At 40.4% G+C, this 23,892-nt stretch overlaps 1 protein-coding gene across 2 annotated transcripts in view; it reads right to left on the bottom strand.

The window, feature by feature from the left end:
* Nucleotides 1-22,966, bottom strand: part of EXTL3 (exostosin like glycosyltransferase 3) — a 137,433-nt gene extending 114,467 nt beyond the window's left edge. The window contains exon 1 of one of the 2 annotated variants that reach the window (XM_043565023.1): nucleotides 22,856-22,966. The gene's annotated coding sequence lies outside the window, so the exon portion shown is untranslated. The remainder of the gene's footprint in view (nucleotides 1-22,855) is intronic. The other variant, XM_043565017.1, reaches the window with a different exon arrangement.
* Nucleotides 22,967-23,892: the final 926 nt, after the last annotated feature.

Genomic DNA, 23,892 nt, shown 5'->3' with positions numbered 1-23,892 from the left:
ATTTTATCTTTTTTTTTTCTTAAAATTTAAATCCAAGTTAGTTAACAAATTGTGTAATAATGATTTCAGGAGCAGAATGTAGTAGAATATCCATCACTTACATATAACACCCAGTGTTCATCCCAACAAGTGCCTTCCTCAATGCCCATCATTCATTTAGCCCATCCCCCCACCCAACACCCCTCCAGCAACCCTGTTTGTTCTCTTTATTTAGGAGTCTCTTATGGTTTGCCTCACTCTCTGTTCTTATCTTATTTTTGCTTCCCTTCCCCTATGTCCATCTGTTTTGTTTCTTAAATTCCACATATGAGTGAAATCATATTATATTTGTCTTTGTCTAATTTCGCTTAGCATAATACATTCTAGTTCCATCCACGTAGTTGCAAATGGCAAGATTTCATTCTTTTTGATTGCTGAGTAATACTCCATTGTATGTATATATTTACCACATCTTCTTTATCCATTGGTCAGTTGATGGGCATTTAAGGTCTTTCCATAATTTGGCTATTGTTGATAGTGCTGCTATAAGCGTTGGGTGCATGTGCCCCTTTGAATCAGCATTTTTGTATCCTTTGGATAAATACCTAGTAATGTAATTGCTGGGTCATAGGGTAGTTCTATTTCTGATTTTTTCAGAAACCTCCATATTGTTTTCCAGAGTGGCTGCACCAGTTTTCATTCCCACCAGCAGTGCAAAAGTGTTCCCCTTTCTCTACATCTTCGCCAACATCTGTTGTTGCCTGAGTTGTTAATGTTAGCCATTCTGACAGACGTGAGGTGGTATCTCATTGTGGTTTTGATTTGTATTTCCCTGATGATGAGTGATGTGGAGCATCTTTTCATGTGTCCGCTAGCCATCTGGATGTCTTCTTTGGAAAAATGTCTATTCATGGCTTTTGCCCATTTCTTCACTGGATTGTTTTTTGGGTATTGACTTTCATAAGTTCTTTGTAGATTTTGGATACTAAACCTTTATCTGATATGTGATTTGCAAATATCTTCTCCCATTCCATCAGTTGCCTTTTAGTTTTGCTGATTGTTTCCTTTGCTGTGCAGAAGATTTTTATCTTGATGAGGTCCCAGTAGTTCACTTTTGCTTTTGTTTCCCTTGCCTCTGGAGACATGTCGAGTAAGAAGTTGCTGCAGCCGAGGTCAGAGAGGTTGCTGCCTGTTTTCTCCTCTAGGATTTTGATAGCTTCCTGTCCTACATTTAGGTTTTTCATCCATTTTGAGTTTACATTTGTGTACGGTGTAAGAAAGTGGTCCAAGTTCATTCCTCTGCATGTTGCTTTCCAGTTTTTCAACACCATTTGCTGAAGAGACTGTCATTTTTCCATTGGATATTCTTTCCTGCTTTCTCAAAGATTAGTTGTCCATACGTTTGTGGGTCCATTTCTGGGTTCTCTATTCTGTTCAACTGATCTTAAATAAATAATTTTTAAAAAACTCAAATGATGATGATAGTCCTATTCATCTCAGAACCTTAACAAATACTTTTTGAAAGTTGGCCAGTTTTTCCTTTCAGCTCCTTAGTAATTGTGGGAAAAGTAAGTTAATATTCAAATTACTGGATTAGGTTTGGACATAGTTGAGGCTAACAAGGTTTCTCACCATTTAAAAAACAGTTTTACCTAAAGAAAAGTCAGTAGAGTTAGATGCAAAATCGAGCCCTTTAGTGCTTGAAAAAATATAGAGTTGGGGCACCTGGGTGGCTCAGTTAAGCATCTGACTTCAGCTCAGGACATGATCTCATGGCTTGTGGGTTCAAGCCCCACATCAGGCTCTGCGGTGACAGCTCAGAGCCTGGAGCCTGCTTTAGATTTTGGGTCTCCCTCTATCCCTGCCCCTCCCCCTGCTCGCACTCCCTCTCTCTCTCTCTCTCTCTCTCTCTCTCTCAAAATAAATAAACTTAATAAAAAAAATTTTTAAAGAAAAAATATAGAGTGGCCCTTGATGTTTGCAATGGATCCATCCTAAAACCCTCCTGAATCCCAAATGTGACAACAGCATTATCACATAAAACTTTCCCCTTTATTAGTCTTTTGATTGTAAATGATAGGCACTCAAATGACAAAAAAAAGTAGTATATCACATGACAGAATTCAAGGAATGGCTGAACAACCAAATCTAAGAAAAGATAGGGGTGCAGTAGGCTACCAAAAAAAAATAGGACCCAGGGACACATACACTGTCCAGACTCTGTCCATCTCTCGTTTATGCTTCTCCAGGCAAGCCATTTTCATTTCCTACTCCACATGATAGGAAACGTGGCCATTGAGAGGTCCATCTAGTATCACCATTGGCAAGGAGTTGCTCAAATTTTTTCTGGTCTTAAGTTCAAATATCCTGAGAAGAGTCTTTAATTGGTCAGCAAAGGTCAGGTGTCCACCCTGGACCAATGAGCTCTAAGAACACGGCAGTTCCTTCTAGAATCACGTGGTTGAAGTAAAGGAAAAGCTGATCTCAGTATACAGAAGGTGCCAGACAGACCAAAATAAATAAACAAAAAGACAGAGGGCTACTACACTCCAGTATAAAAGAATATTGTAAAACTGAAAAATGTAAGTGACATTTCAACTTTTATGGGAGTCCTTTTTTATTTTTTATGCAGCAAAGCTACAGTGAGATAAAGAGACTGGGCCTTTGCCTAGGTGCTCTCAGAAGCAAGGAGCTTCCCTCCCACACACCAGCCTCACAGCACACACAATTCAAGATTATTCCACCTTAGCTCAATCCAAACTCTTATGTCATGGATTCCGATTGCTCACAGATGGTAAATTATAAATAACAAGGGTCTATAATGCCTCAGAGAAAAGCATTTTTAATGGAAGGTGCTTCTCTAAAATGAATAGATTATATAAAAAGGCAGAATGATTCTCAATGAGCCTACATCCTGACTCATCTTGACACCACCTGCTCCTTACCACCCACTCAGTTACCAACTAAATCCTATTATTTCTATGTCAATAGCAACTCTCCATCTAGTCCCCTCCCCTTGATGTACCACCATCCTGGTTCAGGACATTATAACCAGGCTGAATCATTCTATAAATACTAGAAAGATAAATAGGATGCCTAGGCTCTTATTTGCCAAATACCTATTGAGAAATAAATGATTTTTAGTCCCAAAGTTTAAGATTAATGAAGCCAAGCCTAGGAAATGACAAGAGCATGGATGTTGAAACCAGATAGCTCTGGTTTGAACACAGCCCTGTTACTTACTCTCTGTGTGACCATTGCAAGTTATTAGATTTCTCTGAGGCTGATTTTCTTATAAAACTGGCATAATAATATTTGTCTTGAAGACCTTCTGTAAAAACAGGTGACAGAATTTAAAATGCCCAGAATATTAAGGAAATATCTAATATTTGCTTCTGATATTAGAGGACTTATGCTAACCTTACGAAGGTCAATAAGCAAATGCAAGGTAAATGTATAAGCCAGTAGACTAAATCTGCTCCCTTCCTCCCATCCTGCTTTGGCTCACAAAGAGCCACCATTTTTTCCTCCTAAGCCTGGAAGGTCTGCCTAAATAGTAGATCTTAGTTTCTTTGTTAAGCACTGCTTTGATGCAGAACAGTTATCTGTAAGAAAAAGGCTTGGAGTCTTTCTTGGGACTGTATTTAAGGAGACAGAAAAGTTTGAGAATGCTAATTCCCTGAATGCTTTAGTAAAATTTGAGTAACTTAAGTAATTTTCACACCATACTGCTGAACTGTTAATGATGGGGTTAGGAGGAGTGTGTAGCATGTGCCAGTAAATTTAAATGTTTGAAGAATTATGACTAACTTGGGGTAGGAGAAAGAATAAGGGCTTTGGATCAAACACCTGGAGTATTCTGTCCTATATTATTCTATGATATAGATTGTAATGGAATATAACGATAGAAGATGTAATTATAGAAGATTTTGCAATATTGAAGATGGATTCAATAAGAAGATTTCTGGGGCACCTACATGGCTCAGTTGGTCAAGCATCCAACTCTTGACTTCAGCTCAGGTCGTGATCTCACAGTTCATGAGATCAAGCCCCATGTCTGGCTCTACACTGACAGTGCAGAGCCTGCCTGCTTGGGATTCTCTCTCTCTCCCTCTCTCTCTGCCCCTCCCAGCTTGTTCTCTCTCTCTTTCTTTCTCTTTCTTTCTCTCTCTCTTTCTAACTCTCAAAATAAGTAAATAAACATTAAAAAAAATCTTCCTGAAAAATTTTTTTAGTCAAATTCAACATAGAGTAAACTAATCTCTTGTGACCTTCTGAGGACAATGAGGTCAACAAAATGTCCTAAGAATCTTTAAGCCAGAGAAGTTTCTATCTCTTTTTCCTTATTAAACAATCCTATAAGATTATGACTAGGGAAACCAATTCTGGTACTAAAAGTAAATACTATGTTGCTTTCTCCCATTTTAGGTAACATTTATAGGACTTTACATCTCAGAGAAAATCTCTTACGTTGTATTATAGAGAGTGCTACTATCTTCCCAGCAAGTATCAGCAAACAAACAACATAAGCCATCAGTGAAAAAAATGTAAAACACTGCTGAAAGAAAGTAAAGATCTAAATTAATAGGAAGACATCCCATGTTCATGGATTAGAAGATTTAATATTCTTGAGATGATAATACTACCCAAAGCAACACATAGATTCAATGTGGTCTCTATCAAAATCTCAAAGGTCTTTTTTTTTGAAATGGAAAAACCCAACCTAAAAATTTGCACAGAATTTCAAGGGATCCAGAATAGCCAAAATAACCTTGAAAAGGAAGAACAAAGTTGGAAGATTCACACCACTTGATTTTAAAACTTATTACAAAACTATATAGTAGTCAAAACTGTGTTGCTGGCATACAAACAGACATATAGACTAATGGAATAAAATTTAGAACTTAGCAATAAACCAAATCTATGGCCAACTGATATCAACAAGGGTGCCAAAAGCTCTCAGAGGAGAAAGAACAATCTCTTCAAAACTGATGCCAGGAAAACCAGATGTCCACATGAAAAAGAATGAAGTTGAGCCTTACTTTATACCATGTACAAAAATTAAGTCAAAATGAATCAAAGACCTAAATTTAAGAGCTAATACTATAAACTTAGAGAAAACATAGGGGAAATTTTGGATTGACCTTGCATGACCTTGGATTTGGCAATGGTTTCTTAAATATGATACCAAAAGCATAGACAACACAAGAAAAAATAGATAAACTGGACTTCATGAAAATTGAAAACTTCTGTGTATCAAAAGACACTATAAAGAGAATGAAAAGACAACCCACAAAATGGGAGAAAATATTTGCAACTCATATATCCAATACAAGTTTAATATCCAGAATACGTAAATAACTCCTAACACTCAACGATACAAAAACAAACAACCCAATTTCAAAATGGGCAAAGGGAGTGGTAGAAGGGAGAGACAGATAAACAGGTGAGACACAGAGGATTTCAGGGCAGCGAAATTATTCTGTCTGCTACTATAATGGTGAATATATGTCATTATATATTTTTAAAACTCATGACCCCCAATGTAAACTATAAACCTTGGGTGATAATGATGGAGTGCCTGGGTGGTACAGTCAGTTAAGCAGCTGACTTCTTGATTTCGGTTCAAATCATGATCTCAAGGTTCGTGGGATCAAGCCCCATGTCGGGCTCTGTGCTGACAGCATGGAGCCTGCTTGGGATTCTCTCTCTCCCTCTCTCTGCCTCTGCTCCACTCACACACACTCTCTCTCTCAAAATAAATAAATAAACTTAAAAAAAGATAATGAGGCATCAATATAGGTTCACTGATTGTACCTCTCTGGTACTAGATAAGCTGATCCTAAAATCCAATGGAAGAATAAAGAACTAGGAATAACAGGAAACAATTTTGAAAAAAATAAAAACAAGGTAGACCTCCTGTCCGTATGAGGTATGAAGATGTATAAAAAGTTATAGTATTTAGATAGTGTTATATTAGCCCAGGAATAGATAACTAGATCAATCAACCAGAGAAGTCCCCAAAACAAACCCAACTGTATGGAAACTTGGTTTCAGACAGACATAACAGATCAGTGGAGAAAGAAACTGATTTATTTATACAATAAACGTGCTGGACTCATTGATTATCTGTATGAAAGAAAAAGAGAAATGGATACCAATCACAGAATAAATTCTAGATGTGTTACATGATTAATGTGAATATCAAACCTGAAAAAAAAATTAGAAAGAAAATATGCATATGCTTTTGGATTGGGAGAAAAAAAAATTTAATAAGACCTGAAGGAGCACCTGGGTGGCTCAGTCAGTTAAGTGTCCAACTCTCGATTTTGGCTCAAGTTGAGATCTCACAGTTCGTGGGGTTGAGCCCTACATCTGGCTCTGTGCTGACAGTTTGGAGCATGCTTAGAATTCTCCCTCTCCTCTCTCTCTCTGCCCCTCCTCTCACTTGTGCTCTCTCTCTTAAAATAAATAAATATTTAAAAACAAATAAGACTTGAAAACACAAATAATAAAGATTGTGAGGTCACTAAGTTTAAAATTAAATTTGTCTGTATATTGAAATACCCCATAAACAAAGCAAAAGACAAGCAAGAGACTTGGAGATCCCTGCACAGTGTATGACTAGTAAAGGGTAAGTAACCAGAACATACAATGAACTACTTCAACCCATAAGAAAAAGAACAACACAGGAGACAAAAAAGCAAAGAATATGAACAAATAATTCAACAAAGAGGAGACTCAAATGGCCAGTAACCACATGAAAAAATGTTCAACCTCATTAGTAATCAGGAAAATACAAACCATTATGAGAAACCATTTCACATGGATCAGACTGGCAAAAAATTGTAAAAGTCAGACAACAGTAGGCATGACTATTATAAGTAAGGCAGTGCAGGAGCAGAAGCTGTCACACAAACCATCAACTGGTACAACCACTGTGGAGAGAAATTTGGCGATAGCAGGGTACATTCACTATGACTCAACAATTGCAGCTGTAGACAAACACCCTAGAGAAACTCCCACCCAAGTGTACAAGGACCTGGCTACAAGAATGTGCCTCAGAGCATCATGCGTTAAGTGTGTTTATCCACATATGTATACGTAGCAAGTGACAGAATGAAATCATGCCCTGTAACAATAATTCAGAACAGTCGTGGCCTCTGGAAGGGAGGGAGGGAGGAGAGTGAAATTGGGGGGAGGGTTTCACCGAGGATTCAGCTACATGCATACATTTTCTTAAAAAAAAAAAAAAAGGAACTGGAACAAAAAGGCAAAATGTTAAGATTTGACAAAACTAAGTTGTGAGTACATGATGTTCTTCACACTTTTCTAGACCCTTGAAATATTTCATAAGAGTAATTTTTGAAATTCTAGCAGTAGTTAGCCAGCATGGCTTTGAGGACATGAACATTCCAGACAGTTGGGCAACTACAGAAGACGAGAGATATTTAGAGCTGGAGAAGCTGCATCTTTCTTTCCTAAAGACTCCGAGCCAGGAAACATAAATGATGCAACACCATCAGATACAAACCGGAGGCATTAACTTCTTTATTTCCTTCTGGTAGGATGATCAGCATCAAGGGAACTCCCCTGGGAGTCTCCCCCCAGACCCCATCTACGTGCCGCTCTCAAGACTGCATCGTGACTTCTCACTCTAATGGTGACCCCTTTTCTACACATGGAGGAGAGTCATTTATTCCCTCTCTGAGCATTTCCTGCAAAGATAATTAAGTATTTTAATACGAAATAAGGAACACTCACATTTCATTCCCTTGAAGCTCCCACTGCAGAGCAAAAAGCGTTGGCAAGAAAGTGAAGAAAATAACAATCACCAATGACTTACCAAGTGTAGGTGGCAAGGTGTGGTGGTGAAGTGGCTTTGAATATTAACTCCTCCACTTATCTGCTAACTTAATGTACATTACCTCTCTGATGCTCAGTTTCCACAACATCAAGTAACAACAATAATCCCTACCTCACAAGGTTAATGAGAAACTAAGATTATATATGAAAATCACTCACACAGTGCCTGGCACATAACATATTCATAGTAATAACAGAAATTTGTATTACCAGTAACCATGGGTTGGACTACATTGTATTTAATCTTTGCATTTGCTAGAATGTAAACTCCATGATAACAGGAAAGTCTGTTTCGTCTTTTTTGTTCACTGGTAAAACCCAAGTACCTAGAACTCTGGCCCACACTAAACACTCAATAAATGTTTGCTGAATGAATGAGTGTGAATCTCAGTATTTGGTACATATTAGGTACTTAATAGTTGCTATTTACTGAGAGCTTACTATGTGCTAGGCATTATACATTTTGTATCTCATTTAATCCTTACAACAACAATGTATTATACCATTCATTTTATACATGAGGAAACTGAGGCCCCAAGAAATTAACTTACTTCTCCAAGCTCACAGAGTTAAAGGGAAGAGCCAGGATTTGATTCCAGGTTGTCAATTTTCAGATATTTGTTGAATTAATAGCTCAGAATTCTTTTGACAATTTAGTAAATGTTCACAGTAGTTTGGGTACGAGTGATGAGTTACCCTAGGTGGCCAGGTGAATTATTATGAATTTTATAGTAAATTGATTCCCCTTAATTTAGTATTTATTATGTGTACCTATGGCTTCTTGGCAAAGATTGGCCATGTTCTAGTCCAGGAGTAGAGCCCACTATCCAGTGTCTCTGCTGGGATAGTAATGAGGAAGTTCTCCACATTTCACAGAGCTACTGGACAAAAAGCTAAAAATTAAATGTCCTAAGTTCTCTTATTTTTTTAATTTCTTTAATGTTTTTATTTATTTTTGAGACAGAGAGAGACAGAGCATGAGCAGGGGAGGGGCAGAGAGAGAAGGAGACACAGAATCTGAAGCAGGCTCCAGGCTCCGAGCAGTCAGCACAGAGCCCGATGCGGGGCTCGAACTCGCAGACTGTGAGATCCTGACCTGAACTGAAGTCGGACACTCAACCGACTGAGCCATCCAGGCACCACTAAACGTCCCAAGTTCTAAAGAAAATTGAAGTAAACTAGTGTGCTTTCTTCTCACAACACTCCAACTAACATAGCTATTGATTTGGAATCCACTGCATCTAGAAAAAACAGTATGAAGGCAAGAAAGTAAAAGAAACACTTTCCTTTTCATAAGACCTCAAATATCTCCACATTTATTTATAATCAATTACTTCTCAAGAAAAAGATCATAGAAAATAATGACATTAATGAAAACTGTTTTGTTTGGAGCAGTTTCTAACTTAAATATAACCTTATAGAAATTTATTGTATAAAAGTTTAAAAAATTACAGATTAAAAAATTGATTTTATTACCACCATATAATCTTTGTATCTCCTCCTAGTCATTTCTGCCTATTTTTCTTCTACAAAAGTGGGGTGAAACTGCACACTTCATTTATTTATATATAAATACATATATTGAGAGAGAGAGAGAGAGCATGCATGCCCACGGGAGAGAGGCAGAGGGGGAGAGACACTTAAGCAGGCCCATGCCCAGCACCAGCCCCATGCAGGGCTGAATCCCACAACCCTGGGATCATGACCTGAGCCGAAATCAAGAGGCGGATGTTCAACCAACTGGGCCACCCAAGTGCCCTGAATCTGTATACACTTTATAACTTATGTTTTCCAATTAATAAAGGTAACTATCTTTATATGTCCATAAGTGCATCTTTTTTAACTGAGGAATTCCATTGTATTTATATGTTAAGTCCCAGTGGCTAAAAATTCAAGTTGTTTCTGATTCTTCCCCATTATAAACAAGGCTGAGATGAACAAGGTAGAGATAAATCTTTTTGCATGTGTTTAATCATTTCCATAGGATCGATTTTGAGAAGTAGGCTTGCTGGGTCAAAGGGTTACATTTGGAATTTTTTAAGTTAAGCACAGACATCTGTTTTAAATATACTTTAACTTGTCTTTCACTTCATTTTTAGTTTCCTTTTTAGTATCAAGAACTACGACAAATAACATGCCAAGCCTCCAACAGAGACTGGTTGATTGAGCATCTCCTTATATATTCTATTTCTCTCTCTCCTTTTTGGAAGAAATAGTATCTGCAAGTTAAAAAGAAGGGGGTAAGGATGAAACAAAACAATGTTGACCCAGAGTGAGAAAGACTAGTTGGTAATACTGTGGCTTCTCAAATAGGGATAATAAAAGTGCAAGGCTCATCAAAATAAAACAAAAAACAAAGGAAGAATAGCTAGCCCCCAAAATAGGTTGGGAAACAAAATTCCATTATCAAAGGCATATGCACCACATTGCATTAGGCACCCTAGGAAGATTTAGAAGAAAGGAAATATGTAGGGCTAGTCCGAGCCCTTGAAAAGCAGGGCATCATGATGAAAAAATATATTGAACATTATATTTTAAATTAATGCGTGAAGAACATTTATTTATACACAATCTCTGAATGAACCGCCAAGGCATTTTCTTTTGGAATAGGTCCATTAACTGGAGTTTCATAATGCTTTGGTTAAGTGGTTCCATTTTTGGTTTCCTTACAATTTTTTTTTTAATTTTTAACAAATTAAGTGGCCTTGAGGATAACTTGCACTGGTCTACCTTCTGCTTCCCTGGAAAGGATGAATTTACATCATTTGACAAGCCTATTTCAGGTTTTTTTGTTGTTACTGTTTGTTTGCTTGTTTTTGTTTTTGCAGCCTAAAATTAAAATGTCATATAATTTGAGTTCTCACAAAAATAAAGTAAAATAAAAATTTTACTAAATTAAAATTTTAAATTAAAAAAATTTTAATTAACTAAAAACTTTCCCTAATATTTGTTTCCTCACCCATACCCAATTCTTTTTTTTTTTTAATGTTTATTTATTTTTGAGAGAGAGCGTGAGCAGGGGAGGGGCAGAGAGAGAGAGGGGAGACACAGAATCTGAAGCAGGCTCCAAGCTCTGAGCTGTCAGCACAGAGCCCGACACGGGGCTTGAACTCATGAACTGTGAGCTCAATGACCTGCGCTGAAGTCGGATGCCTAACGGACTGAGCCACCCAGGCGCCCTCACCCATACTCAATTCTATTATAATTATCCTTAGTAAGTTACTCTCACCCAGTCTTTTCCACATCTCACCTTGGCTTTTATAAAAGCAATTCTCATCGCTTCTTGGCCTTTTGGCTAAAATCAAGTGTAGAAGCAATTCTCTTTTCAAGCTCCTGTTTCATATTGGACATCAGAGAGGCAATGGAGAACAGAAGTTCACACGAGTTAAACAGAAGTGTGTTGGTTCCTTTACACAACATGAGTGTTCCTCAGATCAAATCCAGATGGCATCTACTCAGTAATTACCCTTCTGAGGCAAAACAGTGAAGCAATGAATCCAACGTGTAACTTCTAGTTCTTTGTTAGAGAGCCAAGGGCATCCACCATCAACCCTACCTGGGAGGAGAGAACTCCAGATGACACTTGGGTATCCACAGACCAAGGAGTGGTTTTCATCCTGAGAAAGTGTTGGAATCTATTGAGATGTACAGGATCATGAAGTATATTTTAAAAAGTAAAACATGTGAGGTTAGAGGCAATAAGATTCCTTTGAATTAATATAATAATCATACTACACTAGTCTGTTAGAAGTACTGATATCATGATATCATAGAAGAAGAAGCCATTCTGCAAGTCTGCTAGTCCAATTAGCTCTGTGGCTTGTACATGTTACAGTCCCTCTGGGCTGTCTTTCTCATCGGCCAAATGAAGGGAGATAGTGCTAGATGAGTGCTAGGATCCTCTTCGGTTCTAAAACTCTACTATTCTTGGGTGCCTGGGTGGCTCGGTTGATAAGCATCTGACTTCAGCTCAGATCATGATCACACGGTTTGAGCCCTACTTCAGGTGAGCATGAGCCTTGCTTTGGGTGAAAAAACACAAGCCCCGGGTGAGTCCCACTTCTCTCTCTCTCTCTCCCTCCCCCTATCTCTCTCACTCTCTCTGTTCCCCCACACACACTTGTGCCCGAAAGAAAGAATGAAAGAAAGAAAGAAAACTACTATTCTTTAAGGAGGACCAATAAGCACAGTTTCAAAAAGGCAGTAGACATTGTATTCTAGATATTCCAGTAGCCTATTGAGACAACCTAGATTCTAAAATCTAGAAGAAAACTGGAAAATCCCTTAGGACAATAATGTCTCATTTTATGTCGCAATTGCAATAAATATTTATTGAGTGTCTTACTCTGATGCTGAGGATATTTCACAAAACATGGGAAATGTCTGCTTTCGCAGACTATATGGTCTGCTGCGGGGTATAGATGATTTAACAATTACAACAGAGTGTGATAATTGCTAAGATGGGAAAAGTAGAACGCTCTTACAGGAAAAAATGTGTGCACAATGCAATATGGAAGGCTTTTCTCAATACAGTTGTATCTAATGTGGGAACTGAAAAGAGAAGTAGAGGTTCATGAGGAAAGGGGCTCAAGAGGGAAATGGTCCAGGTGCAGGGAGCGCTACGTGAAAAGGTGCACAGCCGGGAGACAGGTGGCTAATCTGGCATCTATGGCTGAACTGCCTAGAACAAGAGATGAAGTCAAAAGTGAAACAAGCAGGAGCTGAATCACACGAGTGTTTACAGAACTTAACTTGCCTTTAGCTTCCCACCAATGTGGGGTGATCAAAGGCTTGTGATAGGATCAGATGAACATTTTCAAAAGATGACCCTGGTTGAAACGTGAAGAAAAAATTGAGAAAATCACTGGGAGGCTGTTGCAGGAATATAGACAAAAAGTGGTGACCTGAACTAAAATACTGGCAGCAGAGAGGGGACAGATATTTAGAAGCTGGGATGGGACTTAGTGATTAAGCAGTGGGGGAAGAGGACTCAAAAAATGATTTCTAGAACTCCAGATTGAGAAATTGGGTAGAAATTTTTCCATTGTTTGTTAAGAGGATTGGATATAAGCCTAGAGTTGCTGGCAGGCATTTTGCCATCATTTGGAAAGAGGCTGCCTGAGAATGGAGTCAACACAGGAAGAACAAAGCTAAGAGATAGAAAGAGTGAGGCTGTTTGTGACGTCCTTATTTTATGTCTCTGGACCGGCTATCCCAGCAGGCACACGAATCAATGCATTTCCTTTGCTGTGGTTTTTGGTGGTGGTGATGGTCGTAGTGGTGGTTTGGTTGGTAGGTCGTTCAGTTCAATTTGAATTGGGGTCCTATTACTTGGAACCAAAAGAACGCTGGGAAGAGTGGGAGCAGAACCCAGGGTAGAACTACCACTGAAGAGGTGACACAGGAAAGTGAGCCCAAGAAGAAAGCAAGAGGAAAAAGGAACCCAGGAAAGTATAGTGCCAAAAGAAGAGAACTCTTCAAAGAGAAGCATGTAGTCAGTAAAGTCAAATGCTGTTGAGAGATAAGACAAATGCACTGGGGTCAACAACACAGCAGTAGTCGGTGGCCTTTGTAAGGACAATTTCAGTGGAGTGATAAGAGTACAAGCCAGAGTAAAGAAAGCTGAAGAGTTGAGATGGGGAAGTAGAATAGAAACAATTCTAAATCAAGAAGCTGAGTTGTGGAAGCACCTGGGTGGCTCAGTTGGTTAAGTGTCTGACTTCAGCTCAGGTCATGATTTCATGGTTTGTGAGTTCAAGCCCCACATCAGGCTCTCTGCTTTCAGTGCAGAGCCCACTTCAGATCCTCTGTCTCCCTGTGTCTCTGACCCTCCCCTATTCATTCTCTCTCTCTCTCTAAAATAAATGAACATTTAAAAAATTTTTTTTTAAATAAGTCATGTCGTGAAGAGAAGGGTTGCCCGAGGGAGTGATTTTCAGATGGGTGAGATGGAGGCATGTATAAAGGCTAGTGCCAAGGACTCAGCAATCATTGGGAGGGGTCCCTGAGAAGGAGAGTGGAGAAGGTCCAGAGCACAGGCCAAGGCACAGATTTAAAGGCTGGCCCTAACTCAAGGGAAGGATACCTCTTGAGTTGGGACTGTACAGAAAGAGCAGAGGATACATGCAAAATTAACCAGACATTTTCACATGGCAGTAGGAACTCAAGGCATTACTGTTTGACCGCCTCTATCTTCCCCGTAAAGTAGTGGGCATGGTCCTTTGTGGAGAGCAAGGAGAACCTGGGTGGTGGGAGGTTTAAGGATAAGAGAGGCTGTTTGAAAACTTGCTCTGGGGAACAGGAGAGAGGCTAGGAAAATAAAAAAGAATTGACTAGAAACTCTGAGGGCCCACTTTATGACAGTAACCATTCCCTGGTTTTACCCAAATCTGGTAAGTCGAAGAAAGAACGAAACCTGAAAGTAAATTTCTAATGATAATGAGACAACTGATTTACAAACGAGACCATTATAAGAGAGTCTCTTTTATAAATAAAAGAAAATGTTAGTACTGGAATATTCGTCATTACTAATCTAAAGGAGGAACTGTTAAGTATGCTTCTATGACATTCAGCTTTTCTGCACAGTGAACTGCCAACTTGATGAAGATAAACCACAGGAAGATCTCACAAAATGGCGTGACCAAGCCCAAAGTGGCTGATAAGATGCAGCAGGCTAGGAGATGATAAAGAGTCTGGGTTTTCAAAGCAAATCAAAATTCAAACCATGCTGGTAAACTAAAGGTTTCGAGATCTTAGTGACAGCCCAATGAAGAGATCGAAGTTATGGGCAACAGCTCTCTGCTCTCTGTAAGAGCAGATACAACCCCTTGGGCTGACAGAATATCAAGTATCAAGAGGCTACTAGATAAGGTCCCTTTGCAGTGTCAAGACTCTGAAGTTTCAGACGAGAGTGACAAGAACTCATGTGAGGCATCTGCATGAAGAGATGGCCTTCCTCCGTCCAGTTAGCTATCTATGTGTTCAAGTTTATCCATATACCCTGTTCCATTACCATCATGTGGTTTGGGGACCATATTAGCTCAGCCCTTCCTGAAACATCTTCTCTAAATTACAATGGAGTCTTGTGATGTCTATCTTCAGGAAGCTATGATGCCAATACTCTGAAGAGTGTTTTTTGTCTTTTAGGGTTGAGGGTACTCCTAAATGGAATTACTTAATGTTCTTCAGAAAACAAAAACAAAAACAAAAACCCAGCCAGGAACTTTGCTATCCTGGGTCCTCCTTGCCTGGATTTTCGTTTATCTGCCCCATTTCTTACCTATCTTTCCAGGTTCTTGAGCTGGAGAGTTCATTCCTCCTTTAGAATACTGTGATTCTCCTTCTCAGCCTTCACACGTGGAGGTTACCATGTCCCAGAAGTAAGCGATTAGGACATCTTCCCTAACTTTGAAGGATTCATAGACTAAGTAAATATAAAGGGACAGGTGCTGTGATAGGAGGTATATGGGCAAAAAGGTGGGAGTGATCATCTCTTCCAGCATGGGCAGAATTTTACATCATTTTTCATTTGTCATGAAATAGTATTCTTCTGACTTTTTTCAACCATGTAAATATGTAAAAAACACTCTTACCTCACAAAAACAGATATGAGCTTGATTGCCTGTGGATGAAAGTTTGCTGACCCCTATTCCAGGCACTAGTTCCCAGGGCAAAGATGGCCTCCTTCATTTTTATCTACTCAGTTTATTATTATAACTGATACCAATAATACTAATACACACCAACTGTTGAGAACCTAGGTGCCAGGTAGTATGTACCACAGAGAACTGCTTTGAAGAATAAACAAAATAATGCATGTAAAGCACTTCACATAATGCTTCATCCAAAGTAAGCATCAATAATTGTTAGCTACCATTACTATTTTTGTTTATACATCTTATCCCTGATCAGTAAATGACTCATAAAAGGAAGATATTACCATCCTGTGGAGGATGAGAAAAATGAAGTAATTTGTGAAATCACATAGCTAATAAGTAGCAGAGCTAGGAATTGAACCTGATTTATCTGACTTCAAAGCCTGTGGCCTTTCCATTACCTCACAACCTCCTGTTTAGTTAACATGAAGTAAATTCACTGCCTGCTTGTTACTTGCAGGTCGACCCATGAGCAGCAGGTACTATTGTTCCTGGAGCCCGCCATCTTGTGTCAAGAGTAGCACAGGGCTTATTCTATCCTTGCTTCAAAGCTTAAATGCCTGTTGGGCCACTCAGTTCTTGTTTCCTGCCAAGGGATACTCTTCTTTATGACAGTAAAGATGACTAAACTCAATGAACAGTTAAGCCTTTTCCTGCTCAGGTGTCCAATTCTGTCCGCTTCCCCAAGTTCTTCTGATGACTCATCCTTAGGTAACTTCCTGAAAATGACTCCCCTGGGATCCTACCACAACAGCATTCTAACAGAAAAGTACTTTACACTTCCAGTGATAACTCCAGATAGTTTCCACCAAAGCTAAGAGTGTTAGTTGCATAAAAACCATTCCTATCTGCATGATGTTTTCAGAGTGGATTATAAAATAGTATTGAAGATATTGTCCACAGCTTCAAAATTATATTCAAGGGAGCCTATGTGATAAATCCTTCTTTGAATTTAGTTCCAGGGGAAAAAAAAGGTCTTCTCTATAGTTGAATCTGTATATTTTATCTTGCCAGAATAAGAATATGATGTAACCCAACCTGTTTCCTTTTATATTGTGGCTTCCAAGAAACATAAAGCCAAATTCCATGCCAAAGCGTCTCATCCCAGGTGCCTAGTAGAATCTATTTCTGCTTCACTGCTATGACCACTTTTACATGTTACAATTTTAAATCTAGCTTGAATACACTGTATGTCTCCTCTACGCCAGGCACTGTGACTTTCTCATGTGCCCATCCTTCTTAAGTGGTTTCAAATCTGGTGCTTGTTTTACTGAACTACCCTAGTGCCTTATTTTTTAAGTTCTGTTTTACCTTATGTCCTATACTTAAGATCTCCTGAAAGCAGGTAAGTCCATACACTGGAAAGAAAAAAAGGCTCCATTCACCTTTATGCACGTAGTTGTGAAGGGCCAACCTGGCTTTATCCTTACAGGCCTCATGATAGGGGTGTCATTCCATGAATATCAGGGCTTTTCCAGATTGCCCTGTCTTCCACATCTCTCTCTTTCTACCTCTGCTTGTCTCTTGTGTATCACTCTTTTTGTTTATCTTTTGGGGTTCCCACTGTGGGTATCACTGACCCTCCATGCAGGCATTAAGAACTGCAGGCAATCCCCACACTTGTCTGTGCCGGGGAGAGTTACATGAGTAGGACTCCCATCCTGATGGGTCTGCAGCCACTAGACACACGTCCTAATGAGAATCCTTTAGCTCCATGTGGCTTCCTCTCGGGAAGCACAACTCTCTTTGGTATCTGTCACCCTCACGTCACTTCCCCTCCAATTGTATCTGTTCCCCTCTTGACCTTTCTGTAAGTCAGGAAGGTTAATGCAACTTAGAGTTTATGTCCAAGGGTGATTGGCAGACCAGCATCTAGAATAAAGCTGGAAGACAGCTGTTACTTGATGGAAAAATTGGAAACTGGAAAGGATATGTGGCACAACAGAGGCCCTCAAATATTTGATAATGAATGAATGAATGAATGAATGAACAAACTCTAACTTCTCCCCACTTTCCCACCTTGATACCTAGACAAAGCCAGCAACCAAACACCAGTGCCAAGCACGCAAATTTCTGCAGTAATTGTAATCCTCGCATTGACTGCAGCAAGGCTAATAAAGATGGAAATCCTGGTTTCTTTCTCCTTAGAAAGAAAGCCAAAGCACACCTCTGTCAGCTCAAAGAGGTGCCTTGCCAGTACCAGGCACAACTGTCTGGCAGAGGCCAGGTTTTTGCTTTAAATTCTCCCTTTGCCTGAACTTGCTCAGTGACCCTGGGCAAGTCACTCTGGATCTCACTGTGCTCACCTGTAAAAGGTGGAGGTTGAACTAAACGGTACCTCTGGGACCTTCCAACTTTACACTTCCGTAATCTGTCCTCCGGGAAACCAGCCAGCATTCTTTGCTTGGGCTGGGCCTTTCAAGATGTCTGCTTTAATTTTTGACTTACATTGCCTAGTCTTCTTATCACAAATTTATTTAAAGTTTCTGGACTTTGGTCATCTGACCAAAGTGCTCAATAGGCTCAATAGGCTTTTGTGTGTGTGTGTGTGTGTGTGTGTGTGTGTGTGTGGTGGCGGTGGTGGTAAAATAAAATTGATCACTTTAGCCATTTTTAAGTGTACCATTCAGAGTCATTAAGCACGCTCACACTGTTGTGCCACCGTCACTTCTGCTAATCCACAGAACTCTTTTCATCTCATCTAAACTGAAACTCTACCCATTGAACAGCAGTTTCCCACTCTCCTCTTCCCCTGTGCCTGGCAACCACCAGCCTACTTTCCATCTCTACCATATGTAAAATCCTACACTATTTGTTCTCTTGTGACTGGCTCTCTACTTAGCATGATGTCCTCAAGGTTCATCTGTCTTGAAGCACATGTCAGAATGTCCTTCCTTTTTAAGGCTGAGTAAATAATACTTCATTGTATGGATAGACTACGTTTTGTTTATCCATTTTTCCACTGATGGACACTTGAGTTGATCCCCCTTTTGACTCCTGTGAATAATGCTGCTATAAACACAGGCATACAAACATCTGTTTGAGGCCTTGCTTTCACTTTTTTGGGTAATACACCGAGAACTGGAATTGCTGGATCACATGGTAATTCTATGTTTACTATTTTGAGGAACTGTCACACTGTTTTGTTCAATGGGACGTTTAAATGCAAAGACAGAACTACTTAAGAAGCTAGGGTTGCAGGGGTGCCTGGGTGGCTCAGTTGGTTAAGCATCAGACTCTGGGTTTCAGCTCAGGTCATGATCTCACGGTTTTGTGGGTCTGAGCCCCACATTGGGCTCTGCACTGGCAGCACAGAGCCTGCTTGAGATTCTCTGTCTCCTTCCTCTCTGCCCCTCCCCCACTCATGCTGTCTCTGTCTCTCAAGATAAATAAAATTTAAAAAACTGGTATTGCAGTCTTTTTGCCAGGCTGACTCCTGAGAGGTGTTTCCAGGGTATAGATTTGCCTAGAAGGGTTGTCTTGCCTCATTCTCAAGAGGAGCAGGACCCACTTGCTGGTCAGAATGAATCCTGCACTAGACACTGGATCTGGAGCCACTTCTGACCCTGCCTCAGTATCAACATCTGTAGAGTAACCTAATAATACTTAATTTGCAGAGTTATTATGAGGGTCGAGGATGATGCACACAAAGCACTCAGGTAAGCACTTAGAAAATGACGACATGAATCTTACCCTACCCTGATTGCAAAGGGTGGTTCTAAAAACCAAATGAAAATATGAGAAAGCCAGAAATAGTAATGCATTCTACAAATGCTAAGCCCTCATCATTGCTTTTCTAATCACTGCTATCGCCACCTACTTCCTGGCCTCCCAGGTCTAGCCTTCACTCAGGCTTGAGAGTAACTGTCTAAAGCACATACGACCCTGTTGTTCTCCCGCTGAAGATTTCAGTGGCTCCCCTCCCCCTTGCCCAGGCCTTTTCTGCGCTGACCCCTACCTCTCTCTTCAGTCTTATTTCTAATCTTTGTAGGCCTCCTATATTGCCACTTCACCCCCATGATTTTGTTAATACCTGTCCCCTCTACCTGGAGAACTCTTCCTCCCATTTCCTGGCTAAAAGTCATTCTTTCATATGAATTTCAGGCACTGCCTTTTCCAGAAGGCCTTTCCCAACTCCACCAAACCATAATAGGAGCCCATAGCACCATGAGCAGACATCATCACACCAAGCACACACTTTCTTGGAATTATCTGTAGGTTGATTTCCCCAACTAAATCAGCTTCTTAAAGTCAGGGGTTAGATTATTTGCATTTCCAGTGTTAGCACAGTGTTAGGATGTTTATTGAATAAATATATGAATATGAATAACTAGGGTGGTTTTATTGTAAAGTTGGGATAGTTCACATATGATTAACTCTTGAGTTAATGCTTCTATAATCTCATATTACATGACTCCATCATTAGAATAATTTTAGTATCACTATATAATGATTTTTTTGTTAATTTGGTGTCTTTTTGTTGTTGTTGTTGTTGTTGTTGTTGTTGTTAATTGGCACCATAAGGGATAGAAGCCAAAGGGGAAATATTTAAAGGTATTTTCTCTATCCCCTTCTCCTTCCAAAATAATTGGTGTGTCTTTAAATTGAGGTCCTCTGGTCTTCATGGTGCTTCTTCTTTAAAAAAAAAAAAAAGTATTTATTTTGAGACAGAGAGAGTGCGTGTGCGCATGCATTCAAGCAAGGGGGCGCAGAGAGGAAGAGAGAGAATCCTAAGCAGGCTCCATGCTGTCAGGGTGAGGCCCGACCTCACCAACCACGAGATCATGGTCTGAGCCAGAAGAGTCTTGATGCTTAACCGACTGAGCCACCCAGGCGCCCCTTCACGGTTCTTTTGAAAGATGCTTTTGCTTCCTTAGCAGGCAAGAACAATCTAGGCCCCTAATTGTATGGTCCTGATGACATGGCCCCCAATAAGAGATCTTCCCTACAGCTATTTTTCACAAGGAGTAGACTAAAGCAGTGAGTCCACTCTTACACTTAGTAGGTGCCTGATAAAGATCTGCTCAAGAAAGGAGTAAATTATGAGTTGCTTGTTTGTGCTAACTCCTGTAAACCAGCTTGTGGCTAGAGGTCAGTTTTCAAATTTATCTCCTTCAGAAGCAAGAACTGTGCCAGCTGTGCCATTTTTGAATAAGGGCATTGGAAGACTGTAAAAGCAATGGGTTGTTTAAGCTAACCTAAAATGCATATATTTACAGCTGATATAGGAAACATTTGATCTGCTTATTTTTTGTGAGCCCACGAATTTGTATTTAAGTTTCCTTATGTGGGTGTCAGTGTCTTTCCATATGACTCTCTTGAGGCTATGGGCTCACTGATGCTTACAATGTACTAGGCAAAGTTATCTCTAACATGTTCTTAAACTGCTCCTTTTAAGCTTCAAGGAGTCCCCTCTTGTTCTTATGGGTGTTGGTGACTATTAACGACATACTGGATTTTGGTTTTATCTTTTGGGTTTATTGCCAATAACTGAAGACCTCATGATGGGAACCACTGATGTATACCAACAGAATTTTTTTCTTGTATTTAGTTTTTTAAAGGTTTGTATCTTTTTACTCATAAATACATAATGCTATAAAATAATAGTAATGTTAAATGTGGAGAATACAAATCTTTTCCAAATAGAAAATATTTTACATAACGAGTAATTCATAATTTCACATTTTGATAGAGAACTGACATTTCTGGAGCAAAGTACCCAGAGACAGCATTAAGGACCATTAAGAATCCCTGCTTAACAAAAATTTAGAATCCTAATAATTTCTAGACCTACCCTCTTTCCTTGGGCATAGGTAAGGTGGTTACAGTTTGAAAGAATTTTCTTATTTTTTATTGGTATCTCCAATCAAGAGCTGTGTCTAGCAAAAAAAGAATCTGTGTTGATTCATGGCATTTTATATTTGAAAGGAACAATAAAGAAAATTTAACCATCCAACAGTTCTTTTCTTGGAGGCAAAAATGTTTTATTTTATTTTATTGAGAGAAAGAGAAACAGAGCACAAGTTGGGAAGGGGCAGAGAAGGAGGGAGGCACAGAATCTGAAGCAGGCTCCAGGCTCTGAGCTGTCAAAACAGAGCCAGAAGCGGGGCTCAAACTCACCAACCATGAGATCATGACCTGAGCCAAAGTCAGACGCTCAGCTGACTGAGCCACCCAGGCACCTCTAGGCAGAAATGTTTTAGAATCAAGCTTGTCTGATTTCCCATCTTCTGCCTTTTATGATGAGCTAGTTTGCTAATTAGGATCACGTTCAACTGAAGAATATATCTTTTAGCTTTCCTAGTTATAATCTTTATTATTAAACAATAAATGAAACTGCATGTATATCGTAAGTAAAATCAATCAATTGATAATGATTAGAATGGATATAATATAGGGTAAGGGTTTTTAAAATCTATATACCTTTAAAAATATAATTTATTTTACGCTGGGGATAGGGATCAGAGGACTAATGGGCTTTTCTGAACCTTTAGAAGTGGGCAAAAGGGACATCATTTTAGAACCGAAGCCTGGAGTTTTCAGGATGGGATTATTTTGGGTTGGCATTATTACCAGGAAGGGAGACTGAATGAATGGAGCCATGCAGTGTGACCCAGAAACAGGCTGAGGAGGACAGACGCCAACAAGCTTAAGCTATCGCAGGTGCCCACTCCCCCATTCAGTGCATTCAATTTGGCAAACTTTATTTTTTGGAAAGCTCAAACTGTGCGATCTCCAAACTAGGCTCAGCTGTGCTGTTAAGGGGGCTCTGGCTGTGGCAGCAGGGACTGCCGGGAAGCAGGTCCTGGGAAGTAGTCCTGGGGTGCGGTGTGTTTGGGTCTATTATAACTTGAGGACACCCACTGGCTTTCGATCAGAGGATAGCCACCTCCGGATAGGGTGTCGCAAGAGGCGCACGCGACAGACGCCACTCACTACCTGAAACAGCAGGGGCTCAGGATCCCCACGCACACTGTGAAACAGACCCCGACCGACATCTAAATTTTCCTGAGTTCTCACACATGCACACATCCGAAGAAACCCAGCCCACACCCACACAAGTTCTCACACATTCTAACCCCACCCCGAAGTCTGCACACACAAGGCAGAACGGATGAACCAAGAGCTTGAAATTACCCAGGCACAAACTCCCCAAATCAGGCTTCCGAAAGCCCAACAGAGTCTAGAGGGAGCCGAGAAGGAGTCGCAGACAAAAGAGTTTTAAAACAGATCCCTTGGAGCCAACCCGGTTGCTCCATGTCTAAATTTTGGCAGCTTAAGTCTTCTCCAGTTTGAACAAGAAAAGACTCCACACACACCCCGCCACAGGGACGGTCCTGAGAAGCCCCCCCTACCTTACTACAGCGCCAGGTGGACAGCTCTCGGAGGCTGGGGAAGGGTGCGACGTAAACCCCGGCGGCCGCCCGCAGGAGCCGCACAGCTGTGGGCCACAGCGGCTGCGGCGCCTGGCCCCGCCCCCGCCTCAGCCCCGCCCCCCGGACGCCCCGCCCCCCGCGCCCCAAACCCTCCGGGCTTCGCCGCCGCCGCCGCTTGGTCCCCTCCCGGCTCGCGGACTACAGGGACCGGTGCATTGTGGGAAGCCAGAGCCCAAAGCTAGGCGGACGCTGACCCCTGGTGGGTGCAGTTCCAAAGGGAGACGGGGGCTCACGGTGGGGGCACTCGCAGGAGCGGCGGGAGCTGCAAGCTAAGAGAGAGGGAAGGCCGACCGCCCAAGGCCACCCCAGCGAACTAGTGTCTATTGCACATCGCTCCTATGTCAGTAAAATAGCACTATAAACCCAGATGCTTTCAAAGTGCCTGGGGCCCCCTGCCTAGTAGTGATATAAGTAAAAACTAAGGAAACTAAGGAAAGCTTTTTTTTTTTTTTTTTTAACATTTATTTATTTTTGAGACAGAAACAGAGCATGAACAAGGGAGGGTCAGAGAGAGGGAGACACAGAATCCGAAACAGGCTCCAGGCTCTGAGCAGTCAGCACAGAGCCGGACGCGGGGCTCGAAGCCACTGACAGTGAGATCGTGACCTGAGCCGAAGTCGGACGCTTAACCGACTGAGCCACCCAGGCGCCCCAGGAAAGCTTTTTAAAATAGGGAAATTCATTTTTTAAATTGTAAGACTAAATGACGTCAACGTTATGGAAAAATCTGCACTTAATTTTTATTTCTGGTAAAACCACAGATGGGCTCAACCTGTCTAGAGAATATGGGGAAAAAATGTAACAGAAACTAGGAAACTGGAATCCAGGACTTTCTCTTCTGGGCATGTGTACCTCAAGGAAATGGTTCAAAAGAAGTATATTTTTAAAAAGTAAATTATATAAAAATATTCATAGTGAAAAATTAGAAAATAACGAATGGCCGATAATACATGAAA

Source organism: Prionailurus bengalensis, chromosome B1, assembly GCF_016509475.1.
Source record: "Prionailurus bengalensis isolate Pbe53 chromosome B1, Fcat_Pben_1.1_paternal_pri, whole genome shotgun sequence".
In the NCBI taxonomy this organism is placed as follows: Eukaryota; Metazoa; Chordata; class Mammalia; order Carnivora; family Felidae; genus Prionailurus; species Prionailurus bengalensis.
This window is presented reverse-complemented; position numbering and strand designations above follow the sequence as displayed.